The 18,549-nt window shown below is 41.1% G+C and overlaps 1 protein-coding gene across 1 annotated transcript in view; it reads left to right on the forward strand.

Annotated features, from left to right (window-relative positions):
- The window catches only part of LOC121273208 (sodium channel protein type 8 subunit alpha-like), a 228,576-nt gene that overhangs the window by 133,381 nt on the left and 76,646 nt on the right, over window positions 1-18,549 (forward strand). The window lies entirely within an intron of this gene.

Genomic DNA, 18,549 nt, shown 5'->3' on the forward strand with positions numbered 1-18,549 from the left:
ATACGTAAAAATGCCTGCCAATGTGATTTCAATTATTACTTATGGCAAGTATCAAAGATTGCTTTGTTGCCCAGATTAAAACCTGAAAGTTAACTTTTTTCAGAACTGAATTTGCATTTTTTAACCAAATTATACAAAAGAACATAAAATATTCCTTTGGGGACTAGGTTGTGCAACACAATACCTTTTCACAGTTAACAGGATCCAAGCTAGTTGGTAAAGCCAAAACCAAGTCATGGCACTTTTCTTTATTGAGAGCATGAGTTTATTGACCTGTTCAGTCTAGCTCTCCTCCCACATAACCCAGTGTCCCAGCTGTCCCCTATTTATATGTGTTCAAAATACTTAATTAAGCAATGTCATTCACCTGTGTATTCTAACAATATAATTAACGTACCATTAATATTGGCATCTGAAACCTGGATTGGAATCCAACCTACACAAATAAGTCTTTTTTTTTCTTCTTCTACCCCCGCCTCCCCCCTTCTCTTTCTCCCTCCCTCTTTCCCCATTTTGCTGTCAAGACTTTAAGTAAGTTTGGGCAGTATAGATTCCATTCCTGTTGGGCACATGCCTGCTGCCCCAAGGTGGTGTTAAACTGGCAGTTTCACTCAGAAGCCATCCAATGGCTGAGATGGAAAATAGTAATAAGACTTTAATGCAGTTGGAGGGTGCTCTTCTGAAATTGTGTGTAAACACGTTGTTGGGACAGTACCAAGGGAGCTTTACTTTCCATGTAACCTTGCTATTAGCTGACCTGTGAGTGCTTAATACTGATACAGAGTACCAAAAGTGTTTCATTCCTTAGGATCAACATCTCTCCATTTCAGTGGAGGCAAAGGCTGGGAAATACCTCGGAGCTGCTACAGCTCCGCCGTGGGTGTGATGGAAGCCCCGTTTACATGGGTAAACAGGATTTCTGACTCAACTTCGGGAAAAATGACACCAGCTGAGCGGGAGCAGCTCCAAGGAATTCACTGGCCAAAAAAAAGTCCTCCACGAAACGTACTCTTTGTGAATGATTGATTGTTTTTTGGCAGAAATTCTACATGAAATTCAGTTCTTTTGAGGGCAAATATGAGACAACAATTAAGCTGCAAAAGATTTAGGTAACCAGGGGAAACAGGGTATTTGGTTGTGAGCTGAAGTATATCCCTGCCTGCTCTTGATTGCCATAAACATGGCCTAATTGATGCCGAGTTGAAAGTTCCTGCCCTATTTCTGTGCTTTTTTAAATGCTTATTGCATTCTCCCTATTCAAATGTTAATATAAATTATCTATATAATGAACATTTTTGGGTTTAACTTGTATCAGTGAAGATATTTAGTTATTTTTAGTTAGAAAGGTAATCTAATTCATAGTATTTTGTAAGTCCTTCTTTGCATGAATCTGTTCTTGTGAATGCACAGTGTAAAATTCTTGGCTGTCTCTGTTGTTATTGAGTTACTCATTTCAATTGTGTTCTCTCTTCTTTTCAGTCCCCTAGTCCCAAATGTCAGCTAGAAAGGAGGCTTGTCCCCAGCCTGCTGCCAATATCTGTTTAAATGTGGCTTCTGAGAGAGCACTCTTAACAGCAAACCTTGGTGTTCTCCCATCTAAATTCCTTTACTCGCTTTTCCCCATCGGAAAACCCATGCTTTACAATTGACGCCTCTGGCCCATCCAAGATCAGGAATTCACTGTGGGATACCACAGAGAGAAATCCTTGCACTCGATGGCACAACACATTGGTGTAGCCCGCAAACCTCATTTTATTTTGTAATCCAGGTGAGAGGCATGATGGTTCCCCATGGGGATTTATGGGAAGGAGAACAAGCCGGCAAGTTTAATCTGTCCCGTTCTCACGCACTCCTGATGTGTCAGCTTAGTTCAATTGGTAGCACTCTTGCCTCCTGAGCCAGAATGTTGTTCAAGCCCCACTCCAAAGACTTGAGAATGCAATCTAGGCTGACACGTTATTGCAGCACTGAGGGAGTGCTATGTTGTCACAGGTTCTGTTCATCAGTCGAGACATGGACTTGAAGTCCCATCCACCTGCCCAGGTGGATGTAAATGATCCCACGGCACAACCTGAAGAAGAGCAGGGAGTTTTCCCAGTGTCCCGGCCACCATTTTTCCATTGATTAATGTAACGGAAAACAGATTAATTGGTTAATCATCTCATTGCTATTTGTGGGATCTTGTTGTGTGCAAAATGGCTGTCATATTTGTCTGCATCACAGTTGCTGCTCTTCAAAGGAATTAATTGTATGTGAAGTGCTATGAAACATTTCTGAGAAACTTGATACGCTATCAAAATGCATGCCTTCTTTATAATGGCTGACGTGCAATGTAGATGGAGGCCTGGGTGTGAGCCCCTTAACTGATACTTTTTTGTCTGGTCATAATGGTGGGGAGATTAAATAATGGGGATATATATATATTAATATTTTAACAAAAATGCTGAATAAACTACTGTGGACAGAAGCATCATGCAGTATAAAGTACTGAACTCTACACTGGAAGATCTAAGATCATATTCCTGGTCTGTACTGAGTAATCTAAGATGGGGCAGCAACTGGGATGCAACAGTTGGCCTCATGGGTGAGGTAGGGGCAAAATTCAGCTTGGATTCCTGCTCTTACCTACCATTCACTGGATCCTGCTGCCAAATTCTTTGAGTGGCTTTGGCTGAAGATAAGATTAGCGATGATGCTTCTCAAGGTAAATGACTCCTGGCTGTCCAACTGGACAAATGGGTGAAATACTAGAAGTCAGCCAGCACCCATAGAGCTGAACTTTCAGAACAGGAGGGCAGAAAATTGGGGAAAAATGTAAAGGTATATTTGGTTGCCATATTTATGTTGGCTCTAACACAAATGTGTTTCCTCACCTTCTCCACCTGCCCTCTTGTATTGACCATTCAAAATACAAGAGCAACAAAGTGAATGTTCTAAAAAGCTGAATTTGAATGCTGGAGGTTTGTAAGTTCCTTTGTTTGGACACAAGCGTGATCTGAAATAGTTCAGCAGTTGGACTGCCATGCCCTGAATATTTCCCCTTGTTTTATAGTTAGAAATAGGTCTTTAAGGTTTGGTGTGGATCCCAAAATGAATGCTGATTTCTTTCAGTGATACTTTTACCCAGGATCAATATATAAAGAAATTGTAGAACTGCATCTGTTACTGGGAAGGTTGGTCAGGACCACGGCTTTACAGCAACTGAATAAGTCAAATTATTACATTTTTTTTCTACTAATTTTTCTTTCAAAACTGCAAATCAGCAACTGTAGTTCATAATTTTGATTTTAAATCTGTTTTATGGATGGGGGGATGGGTTGTTAATTTACATGATATTTTAATGTTAATTATAACCCCCTTCCCTTCAAAGGCTTTTGTCTACATATAGCTTCTTCCGTCCTGAGGCTTGTTGGAGAAGTGAAATACAGGCATGACTTCAATATCAATGTTCCATGTTAAGCTTTGCAATATTTTTTTTTGCTACTACAAGAGACAATACTTATTGCAGTGTGTAAATGGCATCAAATGGAGTTGTCATGTATGATTTAGATAGTATCGGCTTTGACATGGTGTAGCTCAGGAAAAGGGATCTGTCTTTTTAACAAAAAGAACAAACAGCGGATGAAAATTTGTGTTAAGTTAAATGCTTTCTTTTTAAAACTACAGATTTCCCTTACTAATATCCCCTGGGATACTTAATATGTCCTATTCTTATGTAGCTTGTGTATTGAATTGAAATTATCTCTCAAGGTGAGAACAGTCAAGCCCATTATTAATTTTGTACACCACTGTTAAATCGTCATAATGGTCTACAAATCTCTAAAAGAAACTGACCCAGTCTTTTAAGGTTTTCTGAATAATTAGAGGCTGTTGGGTGGGAGATCATCCTTCTGGGCCTCCCTTGGAATTTTTGCAATATTTCTATATCATCCACCATGTAAGAGGACCAAAACCGGACGCAGTCTTCTAAATTCCACCCAGAGCCTTGTACAAGTACAAGACAATGTGCTTTGTTTTATATCAAATGGTTTTATATTAATTTGGCATTGGTCATGAACATTTAGGGAGCTATAAACATCAATGCCAAGATCACTTTCTCTTTCAACTGATCTTAATTTTGTACCATATAATGGTATTGGCCTGCGCGTGTATCTAAGCTGAAGGGTATCCTTTCCCTCCCTAACAGCACTGTGGGTGTACCTACACCACATGGACTACAGTGGTTCAAGAAGGCAGCTCACCACCACCTTCTCAAGTGCAATTGGGGATGGGCAATAAATGCTTGCCTAGCCAGTGACGCCCACATCCTATGAAAATCTGCCAGAGTTTTGGCCATTCCCCAAGCACACTTAGACCCACTTGCAGGGGTTCCTTCCCTTGCGCAGTCTTAACATTTGCACAGCCTTTAGTGTCATCTACAAACTTGCAGACCATTCCCCCAAAGCCTATATCTAGGTCATTTATAAAAATAATGAAAAGCAAGCCTCCTTCTAACCGGTCTTTAGGCAGATCCATAACCATTAACCACAACTTTCTGCCTGCAACAATGAAGCCAATTCCTAATCCATTGGAACATGAATCCAGTGCCATTATTTAGCAAATGTTCAACATTTACTAAATAATCTTCGGTGTGATAAGAATTACGTTGACAACCAATTTAAGATTGTCAGTCAAGCTCGCAATGTGGCGCATTTGCTTGGACTGGAAGCTACTTATTAATACACAGGTCCCTGTTCTTTGCAGAGAGAAAACATTGTGCCTGTTTTAGCTGAACAAAATAAGTGACAGCCATTTGCTAGTTCATACCTCAGGGCAATCAGGGTCAAGCTGCCTGGTTTAGATCTCAAACAATGTTTGGCAGTTAACTGTCAGTCACCATCAACTGGTGCATTCTTCATGGCAAATCCGCTACTAATCAGAGTCCATTTGCTAACCGATCAGCACTCTCTTATACAGTATAAACTGTTGTTCCCCTTTCATTTGGCGTTCTTGTGAATTGTCCTGATGAGTGCAAGTGCAGAAGCTTCAACAAAAACAGCTCCTTTTTCAGCAATATTCAAGATGTATCACTTCACATTTCTCTGCAGTAAGTTTCATCTTCCATGTGGCTGGCCATTCCACCAACTTGTCTATGTCCTCTTGAACTCTATCACTATCCTCCTCATAATTCATAATACTTCCAAGTTTTGTGTCACCTCAAATTTTGAAATTGTTCCCTGCACACTCAAGTCTAGGTCATTAATATATAACAAGAAGTGGTCCTAGTAACAATCCCTGGGGAACCCCACGTACGTTCCTCCAGCCTGAAAAACAACTGTTCACCACTACTCTCTGTTTCCTGTTACTCAGCCAACTTCATATCCATGCTGCCACTGTCCCTTTTATTCCATGGGCTTTGATTTTTCTTACAAACCTGTTATGTGGCACTTTATCAAATAGTTTTGAGAAATCCATTTACATCACATCAACTGCATCACCCTCATCAGCCCTCTCTGTTACCTCATTAAAAAACTCCATCAAGTCAGTTAAGCACAATTTGCCTTTAACAAATCAATACTAACTTTCCTTAATTAATTCTCATTTTCCTAAAGTGACTGTTCCAGATTATCATTTCTAAAAGCTTTCCCACCACCGAGGTTAAGCTGACTGGCCTGTAGTTGCTGGGCTTATACTAAACCCTTTTTTGATCAAGGGTATAATGTTTGCAGTTCTCTAGTCGTCTGACACCATTACTGTATCCAAGGAAGATTGGAAGAGTATGGTCTGTGCTTCTGCTATTTCCACCCTTACTTCCCTCAGTATCCTTGGATGCATCCAGTCCTGGTGACTTATCAACTTTAAGCACAACCAGTCTTTCTAATACCTCCTCTTTTTAATAATTTTTGCGCCACATTGTGAACCCAACCGACAATCTTAAATTGGCTGTCAGCGTAATTTTTAGCATACTGAGGATTGTTAGCAAATGTTGTCCAATTGCAGACCACATTTAATGTTGGACACTGTGTTTTGAGTTTTGCAAGCATGGGCTGGTTGGCTACGGTCTGTACTTTGCCCATTGCGAACAGCTGTTTGTTACAATCTTTGCGACGTACGGCCTACATAACTAGCGCCACAATGGCTCTGAAATTCATATACTGCATTTCTCGTTTGTGTGATAGGCAGATTATTTTTTTGGCTTGATGGCAGCACCCTGTTAGTAGTGAATACCATTCGTGTTGCTGCTGCATAGTAGCAGCATGAAACAACTAGCTTCACCTGTTGCTCAAATTTTTGAGGTACCTTGCCCTTCCAGGATAATCTGAGGTAGATTGGGCACTTTTCAGGGCAAAAAGTGACGGCTTTAGGCCCGTTCATGAGTTTGTGCGATATACAGTGTGAAATGAACTGATCAGGGTAGCCATTATCCTGCAGGATGTCTTTGATGCACCTATTTCAGCATCAAGCTTGCATGGTGAGCAAATGGCTCGGACCCTATTTACGAGATTGCCGATAAGACCAATCTTATAGCGCATGGAACTGTAAGAATCCCAGCATGTATATTGACTAGAGAAGGTAGGCTTGGAGTAGACCGTGGTAGAGAACCCCCGGAAGATTTCTCAACTAGTACCTTCAGGAAGAGGAGTTAATTTGGCTGCTCCATTTCAAAGGTGAATTTGAGTGCAGGATGGAGCCAATTAAGACATGCAAGGAACTTATTACATGCACTACAGATTTAAATATAGCAAACGTATTATCCACATATATAAAATATGCAAGTGGTAGGAGGTTAGGTGTCATTCCATCAAAGACACATTTCTCATGAAACCCAACAAAGATGTTTGCAAGAGTTGGACCTGGAGGGGATCCTAAGGCAGCAACATCTATTTGGGCATACATGGTGTCTTTAAAACTGAACTCAACTGAGTGAGTTGCTGAGTTCATAAGTTCAACGAATACTGATTCACGCAATGGTGGTGGGTCTAGATCACCATGATGTAGTGCTGCAGAGCAAATATCTATGGCTTCCTTAAGTGAATAGGCTAGCAATTTCAAATGAGCATGTGGACACAGCATTGCTATCGATATGCAAGTCCTTAATGGCCTTCACAAATGTGAAGGAATCCTTCACTGTGTATCTGGAAAACTTGTTCAAAACTGGGTGTAACAACTCGCCCAACCATTTGGCCTACTTATGCTGTGTAGAACCGGTCATGGATAAGATAGGGTGTAAAGGGTCATCACTTTTGTGTGTCGACAAGCTTCGACAAAGTGTCTTTTTTCAACAATGTTCAAGTTCTGTATTACCAAACGACTATTAGCATCTATATAAAAACAAAAAAACTGCGGATGCTGGAAATCCAAAACAAAAACAGAATTACCTGGAAAAACTCAGCAGGTCTGGCAGCATCGGCGGAGAAGAAAAGAGTTGACGTTTCGAGTCCTCATGACCCTTCTGTCGAAGGGTCATGAGGACTCGAAACGTCAACTCTTTTCTTCTCCGCCGATGCTGCCAGACCTGCTGAGTTTTTCCAGGTAATTCTGTTTTTGTTTTTGACTATTAGCATCTACCTTGTTAAAGATACCAAGTACTCACTTAGTCACTCAGCCATGTCATCTGCCTCCATGCATAAATAACCCTTTTGGCCCCTAACTAACCCCATCCCTCTTTTTACTAATCTTTTACTATTTGTATGCTTGTAGAAGACTTTTGAATTCCCTTTTATGTTAGCTGCCAGTCTCGTCTCATACTCTCCCTCTACTTCTCTCATTCCGTTTTTCACTTCCCTTATGAACTTTCTATATTCAGCCTGGTTCTCATGCCTTCAGCAGAGGAAAGGAATAAAAACTGATGCCTTATGGAGGAGGGAAGAAAAAGGTTTATTCAAAACTTTGATATTTTCCCAAGTTTTGACAACCACAGCAATTAATGGTACAGCTTCATCAAGCATGTCCTGATCACTTTGTTTCTCCCTCCTCACTCTGATTAGTAGAATTGCTGCCATGCAAATTACATGGCGAAGAGACTAAAAATGGCACCTTAAACCATGTCCCAATAATGTGCCAAAGAAATTGAAGTGATAACAAAGTTCAAACAATTGTTATCATAATCTGCACCAAGTGACTCTTCTGGCACTGGCCAGGCTTTGCCTGGCAAGGAATCTATTACCGCTATCCCATTCAGGCTAAAATCAATGATCAGGCCCCAACTTCATCATTGGAGTGCATATTTAAAGAGATCCCTGTCAGCTTGGCATTGCTTTCCTTGCCTTTCGATTTGCAGTCATACATACCAGGCCAAGGAAGGAATGGGAAAAGCAGACAAATTTTCAACAACGGTTGATCAAGCAGACTTTAGGCTGCTAATTTGCACCTGTGGCCTGGTAACATCTGTTTCAGGCCTGTTTTCTCTACTTCTCTTCATTACCATTTCCAAGGAATGTGGGCAAAGGTTAAATTTCAGGGACTCTACCCACCAGTTTCCATTATCTATCAGTGGGTTCCTTCCATTCTTCTGGGTAATGATGGTCCCACGGGAATGTGAACCACAACTTGAATTGTGACCTCACCCGTGTTTACTTAACGAAAATTTTTGCCTTGAAGGGGATTCGGCTTCACCTTAGCAGCAGAATAATACATTGCCTGTGATTTGGTCCTTGTAAAACAACATATCGCAACACCATTGGCAATCTCGATATTAAAATATCTACTACTGATCCACAATACTCCAGATGTTAAACCTTGTTGCAAATTCAGAGCGACTGGGGAGAATTAAATTTGCAAGCAGTTAAAATTGGTATCACTTCTATTTTATAAATAGCTACAATTACTTTGATTTGTTTGGAAAGAAGTATGGCCTTAAAGCAACAGTTCTGGGTACAGCTGTGCTGAATCCTGATTTACCCATATGCAGTGTTGGGGGAAATGAGTAAAAGAGAAACTCAAAGAAAATCATACCAATATGTCAAGTGCTTATTTACTGATATTACTGGCAATAATTTGTAAGCTGTAACAATTATGGATCTCAAAGCCTGAAGTGATATGTGTGAGAGTTTTAATTGCAGGAATGAATGTGAGGTTACTCGGATTTCTTGAATTTCCAATAAAACAGGAAATTGTGGAAATATACAGGATGTCATATATAGAAGGTATAGAAGGTATTCTAGCTAAATTTGTAGATGACACCAAAATAGGTGGGAAAGTAAGTTGCAATGAAGAGATAAGAAATTTACAAATGGATATGGACAGGTTAAGTGAATGGGCCAAAATTTGGCAGATGGAGTTTAACATGGATAAGTGAGAGGTTATCCATTTTGGTCAGAAGAATAAAAAGACGACTTATTATTTAAATGGAGAGAAACTTCAGAATGCTTCAGTGCAGAGGGATCTGGGTGTCCTCGTGCATGAATCACTGAAAGCTAGTATGCAGGAACAGAAGGTAATAAGGAAGGGAAATGGAATTTTGGAATTTATTGCTAAAGGAATAGAATATAAAAATAGGGAAGTATTGTTGCAACTGTACAAGGCATTGGTGAGACTGCACGTGGGAATACTGTGCACAGTTTTGATCCCCTTACTTGAGGAAGGATTGGAGGCAGTTCAGGGAAGGTTCACTAGATTGATTCCAGAGATGCGGGGCTTGTCTTATGAGGAGAGATTGAGCAGTTTAGGCCTATACTCACTAGAGTTTAGAAGGATGAGAAGAGATCTAATTGAGGTATATAAGATGCTAAAGGGGATAGACAAAGTAGACGTGGAGCGGATGTTTCCCCTTGTGGGGTATTCTAGAACAAGAGGCCATAGTTTTAGGCTAAGGGGTGGTAGATTTAAATCAGAGATGAGGAGGAATTACTTTTCTCAGAGGGTCGTGAATCTGTGGAATTCACTACCTCAGAGTGCAGTGGATGCTGGGACATTGAATAAATTTAAGGAGGAAATAGACAGATTTTTAATTAGTAACAGGTTGAAAGGTTATGGGGAGAGGGTGGGAAATTGGAGCTGAGGCCAAAATGAGATCAGCCATGATCGTATTGAATGGCGGGGCAGGCTCGAGGGGCTGAATTGCCTACTCCTGCTAGTTCTTATGTTCATATGTCCGTCAGTACCTGTAATTTGGAATGAAACACGCAAATCCAAGAGGGCCTAGGTGGTTTGTTCTTGTGTCCCACGAGAACACATATCACAGAGCCTGTGATCTGTTGTTGGGGGTGCAGGAGGCCACAGGTTTTCTTCCTGCCCCATGAACCTAACCCCCGTGAGAAATCCCAAGGTGAACTTGTTCAAAAATTGCTGGCCAGGGTAAATATTGTGGGATTTCCCGGCCCTGCCTGCCTCCAGGATCGTCTGGTCCCGCCAAAAGTCAACGGACTTTTGGCTGGGATGCCGAATCTCCCACGGCGGGTCCTACCACAATGGGGCCAGAAAATCCTGGCCAAGTTTCCCCAGGAATTAATGAATTTATGCTGAGGAGGCTCAGAACATGAGGGGGATGGTTGTCAGCCTTGGCTCAGTGGTTATGGTCATCCTTTGAGTCACGGGGTCACAGATTGAAGCCCCACTAGGTTGATGCTTCAGTGCAGTCCTGAGAGCATGCTTCTGCTTTCAGATGAAATCCTCTTTACCCTCTCAGATGGACTTTGAAAATTCCATGGCACTGTTCAAAGAAGATCAAGGAAATTTTCCTAATGTCCTGGTCAATAACTCTCCCTCAAACATTACTTACTAAATCTCAGTGTTATCTGTAGGATCTAGCTGTGCACAAATTGGCTCTGAAGTGATTTGAGAAGTCCGATGATCATGGAATGCACGATGCAAGTTTGTTCTGTCTTTATTTTGGAGGGTGCAGCTGCAGAATTTGAAGCTGAACTATTGTGAATGCTGAGGCAGCATGTAGCAAAGTGAAGTCCTAACTCCTGCAAGAAGTGATAAGAAGATTACAGCAAACCTTCCAGAGTGCGATCTAACCATTCTCCTGATTAAAATTGGGCACAAAAGGGATGCAAAAGTCAGAGTGTGTGACAATAGGTCTGCAGCCAGCCGTGACCATGTGGAAGGAAGTGGCACAGGCCATGAGTGGCAATTCCTTAACCCTCAAGACACCCACACTGTGCAAGGTTCATGACCTCACAAGGCCAGCAAAGGTAAGCTGCCATTTATCTATATTTAGTTCTAAATTTGTAGTAATAAATGTAACTGTACAGACTCATTCACATCATGTTGCTCCACTGGAGAATCCTGCAATGGGTGCATGCCCTTCGCCAAATCATTTTCAATATCGAAACTCTGTAAGGGAAATAATATAAATGTTCCAATAGCTTTCAAATGAATCGGTCTCTGTCTGAAAGTAATAACTATTCTGTCTGCATGCAGGAAAGAAAATGGGGCATAATTTGCAGGGAGACCACATTACAGGAGGAGGACCAGCAATCATTTGCCCATTAACTCAACAGGAAGAGGAGGCACTTGTAATACTGGAATCCCACTTAGCTGAGGTGACGACATGGGAGGTCCTCCATCCACAATTGAAATGTGCAGCACAAGTGCCAATGTTCAATGACTAAAACCAGCAAATCTCTTTGCTGACTCTCATACTTTGAAGAAACCCTTACATGAACAGAACAATAAGAAATGGTGGCTGTTAGGAAGCACAGTACACTCCTTCATTTTTTCTCTGCGCAGAATTGGAAGCAGAGAGAGAAAAAGTGCCCCAATGGCAGCATCTTCAACAACATGGCCAGCAGAAATTCACTCATGCCATCAATCACCCTCTTATTTGCAGTCACCAGCAGAGATAAATGTCACACCAGGAGTTAATGATAGTACAGATGAAAAGTGGACACTAGAGGAATTAATCTGGGAGAAATTTTTCTTGGGTAGTAATGCTAAGCAGTGGCATTGAATCAATCTCCCATTATACACCCTGCTCGATATTAGTTCCATTCACTTCAAGCGGAGTGTATAACAGGCAGACAATATGATCCCACCCATTTATTGCTAATTCCCAAGATAGATTTCTATCTCAGAGTGCTGCACAACACTCAAGGAAGACAGAGAAAGAGGTATTGGAAGTGGAGAATTATGTTCTCAAGTGAAGGATAAGGAGGTGTCAGCCCTAAGCACACAGATTCCGTGATTTCATGGAATGCGCCATGAAAAAAAGGATTGCCGGCAGAGCATCGAACTGTAGAACTTCACTCAAAATGTTCAGCAGAATGCAATTGTGGCTCCAGAGTCCAAAGTCTTCCTTTGCGACAGTGTTAGAGGAGACTTCCCAATGATGCAGAGCATCCTGAAGCTGGTGACAGCTCCAGACACTTCAGCTCACATCCCACAGAGATCTCCTGTCACAGAGGCCCATGGGTATCTGAATGAGGGTCCAGAGCTGCTGTGATGCTAACTTATGTGCCTGGTTTTTCAGGTTGCCTGTTGTTCTGCTACCTGCTCCAACAAATAAATCATACAGCGGGGAACCTCTATGGGGGGGAAAAAACCCTTTGCAGAAAGTTCTAGAGAAGGGAAACTTGGGAATGAAAAGTAGGTCCAAAATAAAGACCAAAATCCAATCCAGAGTAAAGTTAAGAGCCTCTGTCTTAAAACATGGCAATTCACCATTAAGCACCAAGCATCAGCCATCTTCCTTAGCTACTGTTCTAAACTGTCCTGTTTTATAATGGCATGAGTTAGATTGGTGGATCTGTATAATGTAATTTAGGACAAATAATGTTGTCCTGGCCAAGAACATTATTTGCCCTCGTCACACTTGAGTTTGGACAGGTGCCGCTTAACGCAGAATCATAGAATCATTATGGCACAGAAGGAGGCCATTCGGCCCATCGTGTCTGCACCGGCTCTCCGAATGAGCAACTCACCTATTGCCATTTCCCCGCCTTCTCCCCATAACCCTGCACATTCCCCCTTTTCAGATAACAGCCTAATTCCCTTTTGAATGCTTCGATTGACCCTGCCTCCACCACACTCTCAGGCAGAGCATTCCAGACCCTAACCACCCACTGAGTAAAAAAAAGTTTCTCCTCATATCACTATTGCTTCTTTTTCCAATTACTTTAAATCTGTGCCCTCTCGTTCTTGATCATTTCATGAGTTGGAACAGTTTCTCCCTATCTACTCTGTCCCGACCCCTCATAATTTTGAATGTCTCTATCAAATCTCCTATCAACCTTCTCTTCTCCAAGGAAAACAGTCCCAACTGCTTCAATCTACCTGCATAACTGAAGTTCCTCATCCTTGGAACCATTCTCATGAACCTTTTCTGCAACCCTCTCCAATGCCTTCACATCCTTCCTAAAGTGTGATGCCCAGAACTAGGCACAATGTTCTAGCTGAGGCCAAACTAGTGGCTTATACAAATTCAACAGAACTGCCTTGCTTTTGTATTCTATGCCCCTATTAATAAAGCCCATATCATGGAATTTAGGACAAAGCTTCAGTGTCCAAGTTCTGTGTTGGATGGTAGCTGAAAATATCCTTTCAGCTGGTGGAATGGCTTTGCATCTAGCTTTCTGTTGACCTAGATCCTGTGATGATAGTTCGTCATGTTTGTTGCCTGACCTGGGTGCTAGGGACTGCAGATATGGTTTGTGGCAACCAATCTTGGTTTACTGTTGATGACCCTGATGTGTCTTCTTTCATCAAGTACCACTGAAGCCAAGGCCAATTGAATGAGGTGATCTGAAGAAGCAACATTACCGCCACTCAGATGTTCCCTTATCATTGTAATTCAATTGGCTCTGCTGTCCCAAGTTCCTCAGCAATCATTGTCTCACTCTGAAAATGTGCATGAGGATACTTGCTGAGTGGGACTGAACACCTCTTGTGCAGCCTGGCCTGCTTAGCATTCCTCTGTTGGTGGTCCTCTTCATTCAAAACACCTCATGGGGTGAATTTCTAATTGGAAACCCATTGATGCCAGTAATGACAATGAACCCCTGGGTCAACTTGAATAATTTGCATAAAAGGCTCATAAGAAACCAGGGGCCAGCAGGAAAAAACAATAAAATAAAGCAAAAGATAACTGAAATACTTAAAAGTTATGATTTCTTACATGTGCCTTTAAATCAGCTCCCAAGGCAGCTGATTCCCTTGCAATGCTGGACATGCATTTCATATGGGGATCTTTCTGGCAGTGTGTCCTATATGCCCAAAAGTCAGGAAGTGGCATGCAAATTGTCCCTGCCCCCAAGTAGGTAGTTAAGTGAAGCATCCACTCTATGCTGCTGGCCCTCAGCTCCTAGAAAATGCATGCATAAAGTGGGTGGGCCTTCAGTGGAACAGAACATTAACCCATTTTCCACAACTGGCTGACTGATGTACACAATTACAATGAGGGGCCAGGAATGGAGAAGCTAGGCTTCCATGAAGTTCTGACAAATGACGTGCACCAGAAACATTAATTTGCCCTTTCTCTGTTCAGATGCTGACGGACATGCCATATACTGCAACATTTTCTGCTTTAATTTACAACTGTTTTCAATCAGCTAAAATTTAATTTATCTTATCTTTCCACATGAATTCAAAAAGTTTCCAAAGAAATTGTGGACACTGAATGATGCCACATAACACTGTCCTTGTATTAAGGACATGAGAACATCTGATCGGATCATTTAAGAGAAATTTTTGCTCCTAAGTAGCGAATCAAACTTTCAGTATCTATTTTCTCTTTTTACAAAATATATTTATTGCACTCGTTCTTGCTTATAATAGATTGCATTGCATTTGTGTTTTCTTTGTAAATTTGGTCTCTAAGTGCGGACAACTCTGGCAAGGCTGTCTAGTCGTCCTGAAAAGGTGGTGGTGGACTTCCTCTTTGAGCCCTTGCAGTCCCTGTGACAGTGCTCCCACAGTGTTGTCAGGTAGGGAATTCCAGGCTCTTGGCCCAGTGATGATGAAAGAATGGTAATATATGTCCAGGTCACGACAGAGGGGAACTTGGAGGTGTTCCAATGACATTGCTGTCCTTGTTTTCAGTGTTTGAGCTTGCAGGGGTGGGAGGTGCTGTAGAAGTAACTTTGGTAAATTGCTGTAGTGCATCATGTAGATCATATATCCCACAGCTGTAATACATTGTTGCTAGAGTGGATATTAAGAGATGACCTTAGTTCTAAAGATCAAGATGTAGAATTAGTTTGGGTAGAGGTAAGAAATAACAAAGGTAAGAAGTTAATTGTGGGAGTAATTTATAGGCCCCCTAATAGTAATGATGCTGTAGGACAGGGTATACAGGAAGAAATAATAGGGACTTGTAAGAAACGTACTGCAATAATCATGGGTGATTTTAATCTACATATAGATTGGATGAATCAGATTGGCAAAGGTAGTCTGGATGATGAGTTCATAGAGCGCATTTGGGACAGTTTCTTATAGCAGCACATTCTAGAGTCAACCAGAGAGCAGGCTATACTAGACCTGGTAATGTGTAATCAGGCAGGATTAATCAATAACCTCATGGTAAAGGAGCCTCTAAGTAGCAGTGATAATAACATGATTGAATTTTGCATTCAGTTTGAAGGAGAGAAGAGTGAATCTAAGACTAGTGTTTTAAACTTAAATAAAGGCAATTACAAAAGCATGAAGACAGAACTGGCTAAAGTGAACTGGGAAATTAGATTAAGGGGTAGATCAGTAGTGATGCAGTGGCAGACATTTAAGGAGATATTTCATAACACTCAGTAAAGGTACATTCCAGTGAGATAGAAAGAAAGTAGGAGAAGGCTGCACCATCTGTGGCTAACAAAGGAAGTTAAAGATAGTATCAAATTGAAAGAAAAAATGTACAATATGCAAAGATTAGTGATAGGTCAGAAGATTGGACAGAATTTAAAAACCAGCAAAGGATGACTAAAAAGTAATAAGGAGGGAGAATTTAGAGTATGAGTGAAAGCTAGCTAGAAATATAAAAACAGACAATAAGAATTTCTGCAAGTATTTAAAAATGAAAAGAGTAACTAAAGTGAATATTGGTCCTCTAATGACTGAATCTGGGGAATTAATCACGGGAAAAAAAGGAAATGGCGGAAGCGTTGAACAGATATTTTGCCTGTCTTCACTGTAGAAGACACAAATAACATCCCAGAAATAATTGTAAATCAAGCGGTGAAAGGGAGGGATGAACTTAAAACAAATATGATCACCAGGGAAAGGGTACTGAGAAAACTATTAGAACTAAAGGCTGACAAGTCCCCAGGACCTGGTGGCCTAATCCTAGGGTCTTAAAAGAACTGGCTACTGAGATAATGATTAGTTGTAATTTTCCAAAATTCCCTAGATTCTGGAAATGTCCCATCAGAGTAGAAAATAGTGAATGTAACTCCTTTTTTCAAGAGAAGAGGGAGACAGAAGGCAGGAAACTACAGGCCAGTTAGCCTAACATCTATCATAGGGAAAATGCTAGCATCCATTATTAAGGAGGTTATAGCAGGGCACTTAGAAAATCTTAATGCAGTCAGGCAGAGTCAACATGGTTTTGTGAAAGGAAAATCATGTTTCACTAATTTATTAAGAGTTCTTTGAGGAAAGTAACAAGTAATATGAATGAAGGGGAATCTGTAGATGTGGTGTACTTGGATTTCCAAAAACTGTTTGACAAGGTGCCACATCAAAGGTTACTACACAAAATAAGAGCCCATGGTATAGGGGGTAACATATTAGCATGGATAGAGGATTGGTTAGCCAACAGGAAACTGACAGTAGGGATAAATGGGTCATTTTCGGGTTGGCGTGATGTTACAGTGGAGTGTCACAGAGATCAGTGCTGGGGCCTCGACTATTTACAATCTATATCAATGGTTTGTATGAAAAGACTGAATGTATGGTTGCTAAATTTGATGATGACACAAATGTAAGTAGGAAAGTAAGTTGTGAGGAGGACACAAAGAGTGTACAAAGTGGTTTAGAAAGGTTAAGTGAGTGGGAAAAATTTGGCAGATGGAGAATAATGTGGAGAAATGTGAGCTTGTCCACTTTGGAAGGAAGAATAAAAAAGCGGTATAGTATTTCAATGCAGAGAGATTGCAGAACTCTGCAGTATAGAGAGCTCTGGGTCTGCTGGTACATGAATCTCAAAAATTTACTATGCAGGTACAGTAAGTGATTAGGAAGGTAAATGGAATGCTATTGACAATTGCAAAAGGAATTGAATATAAAAGTGAGGATGTTTTGTTACAGTCGTGCAGGGCATTGGTGTGATCACATGTGGAGTACTATGCACAGTTTTGGTCTCCTTACTTGAGAAAGGATATAATTGCATTGGAAGCTGTTCAGAAAAGGTTCACTCGACTGATTCCAGGGGTGAAGGAGTTATCTAGTGAGAAAAGGGTGAACAAGTTGGGCCTGTATCCATTGGAGTTTAGAAGATTGAGAGATGATCTTATCGAAACATATAAGATTCTGAGGGGGTTTGACAAGATGGATGCTGAGAGGATGTTTCCCCTTGTGGGAGAAACTAGAACTAGGTGACACAGTTTAAAAACAAGGAGTCTCCCATTTAAGATGAAGATCAAGAGACTTTTTTTCTGAGGGTCATTAGTCTGTGGAATTCTCTTCCCCAGAGAGCAGTGGAGGCTGGATCATTGAATATTTTTAAGGCTGAGTTAGATAGATTCTTGATTGATGAGAGAGTCAAAGGGTATAAAGAATAGACAGGAAAGTAGAATTGAGGCAACAGTCAGATCAGCCATGATCTTATCAAATGGTGGAGCAGGCTTGAGGGGCCGAATGGCCTACTCCTAATTCATATGTTTTGTGTGTAGGTTCAGTGGAAGGAGTGTTGATTGAGTGACGTGTTCGAGGTGTAACCTGCAAAGAGATTCTGAGGGGTCCTTGCTGAAGAGGTTGATGACTACCTTATAGCCTGATTCTGGGGTAGTACTGTTAAGGTGCACTGTTATGCTTTCACAGGGCGAGATTTTAACTCACTCAAAATAGCTTGCACTAAGTTAAAATTGGACCCATTATGCTGCCTTAACTTAAAGAATTATAAAATTTAATCAGAGAAGCGTGTTGCTGGAGGAAGGCCAGGAAGTGGGAATAACTGTCTTAAATAGGTATGAGTAAGTTCAGCATTTCCATGCTCGAAGAAAGCACAGGGCAGCAAATTGATGCCGGAACACTATCTTTGACCAATGTTCTCTATGAATTCCACTCCTTGCTGAGATTGTGGAATTGGTAGAGAAAAGATATATTTTCAGTTTTCATTTCTTCGTGAGTAGTTTAATGATAGTTTAGATTCATGCAGCATTCCTTGTGTGAAAGAAGTTAACTCGCAGTACTGAACAAGGTAATGAAGTGAACACCAAGCAGTGAAAGAGAAATTTGGCAGTGGCAGAGAGCTTAGCTAATGAGATGAGTTTTTCTGAGGCTTTTGAAGATAGAGTGGAAGGTAACAGGGCTGAGAAGATTTCTTGATGGACAAGAGCACAGTGACTAAAAATCTGACCTCCAATGGTGAAGCAGAGGGCAAGGAGTAATCCAGATTAAATTAGCAGAGGTCATGGCCAGTGGTGCTTGCTTGAAGAAGGTCCCTCACAAAGTTTGGGATAAAGCCAATGAGGAATTAAA

Source organism: Carcharodon carcharias, chromosome X (assembly GCF_017639515.1).
Source record: "Carcharodon carcharias isolate sCarCar2 chromosome X, sCarCar2.pri, whole genome shotgun sequence".
NCBI classification, from domain to species: Eukaryota; Metazoa; Chordata; class Chondrichthyes; order Lamniformes; family Lamnidae; genus Carcharodon; species Carcharodon carcharias.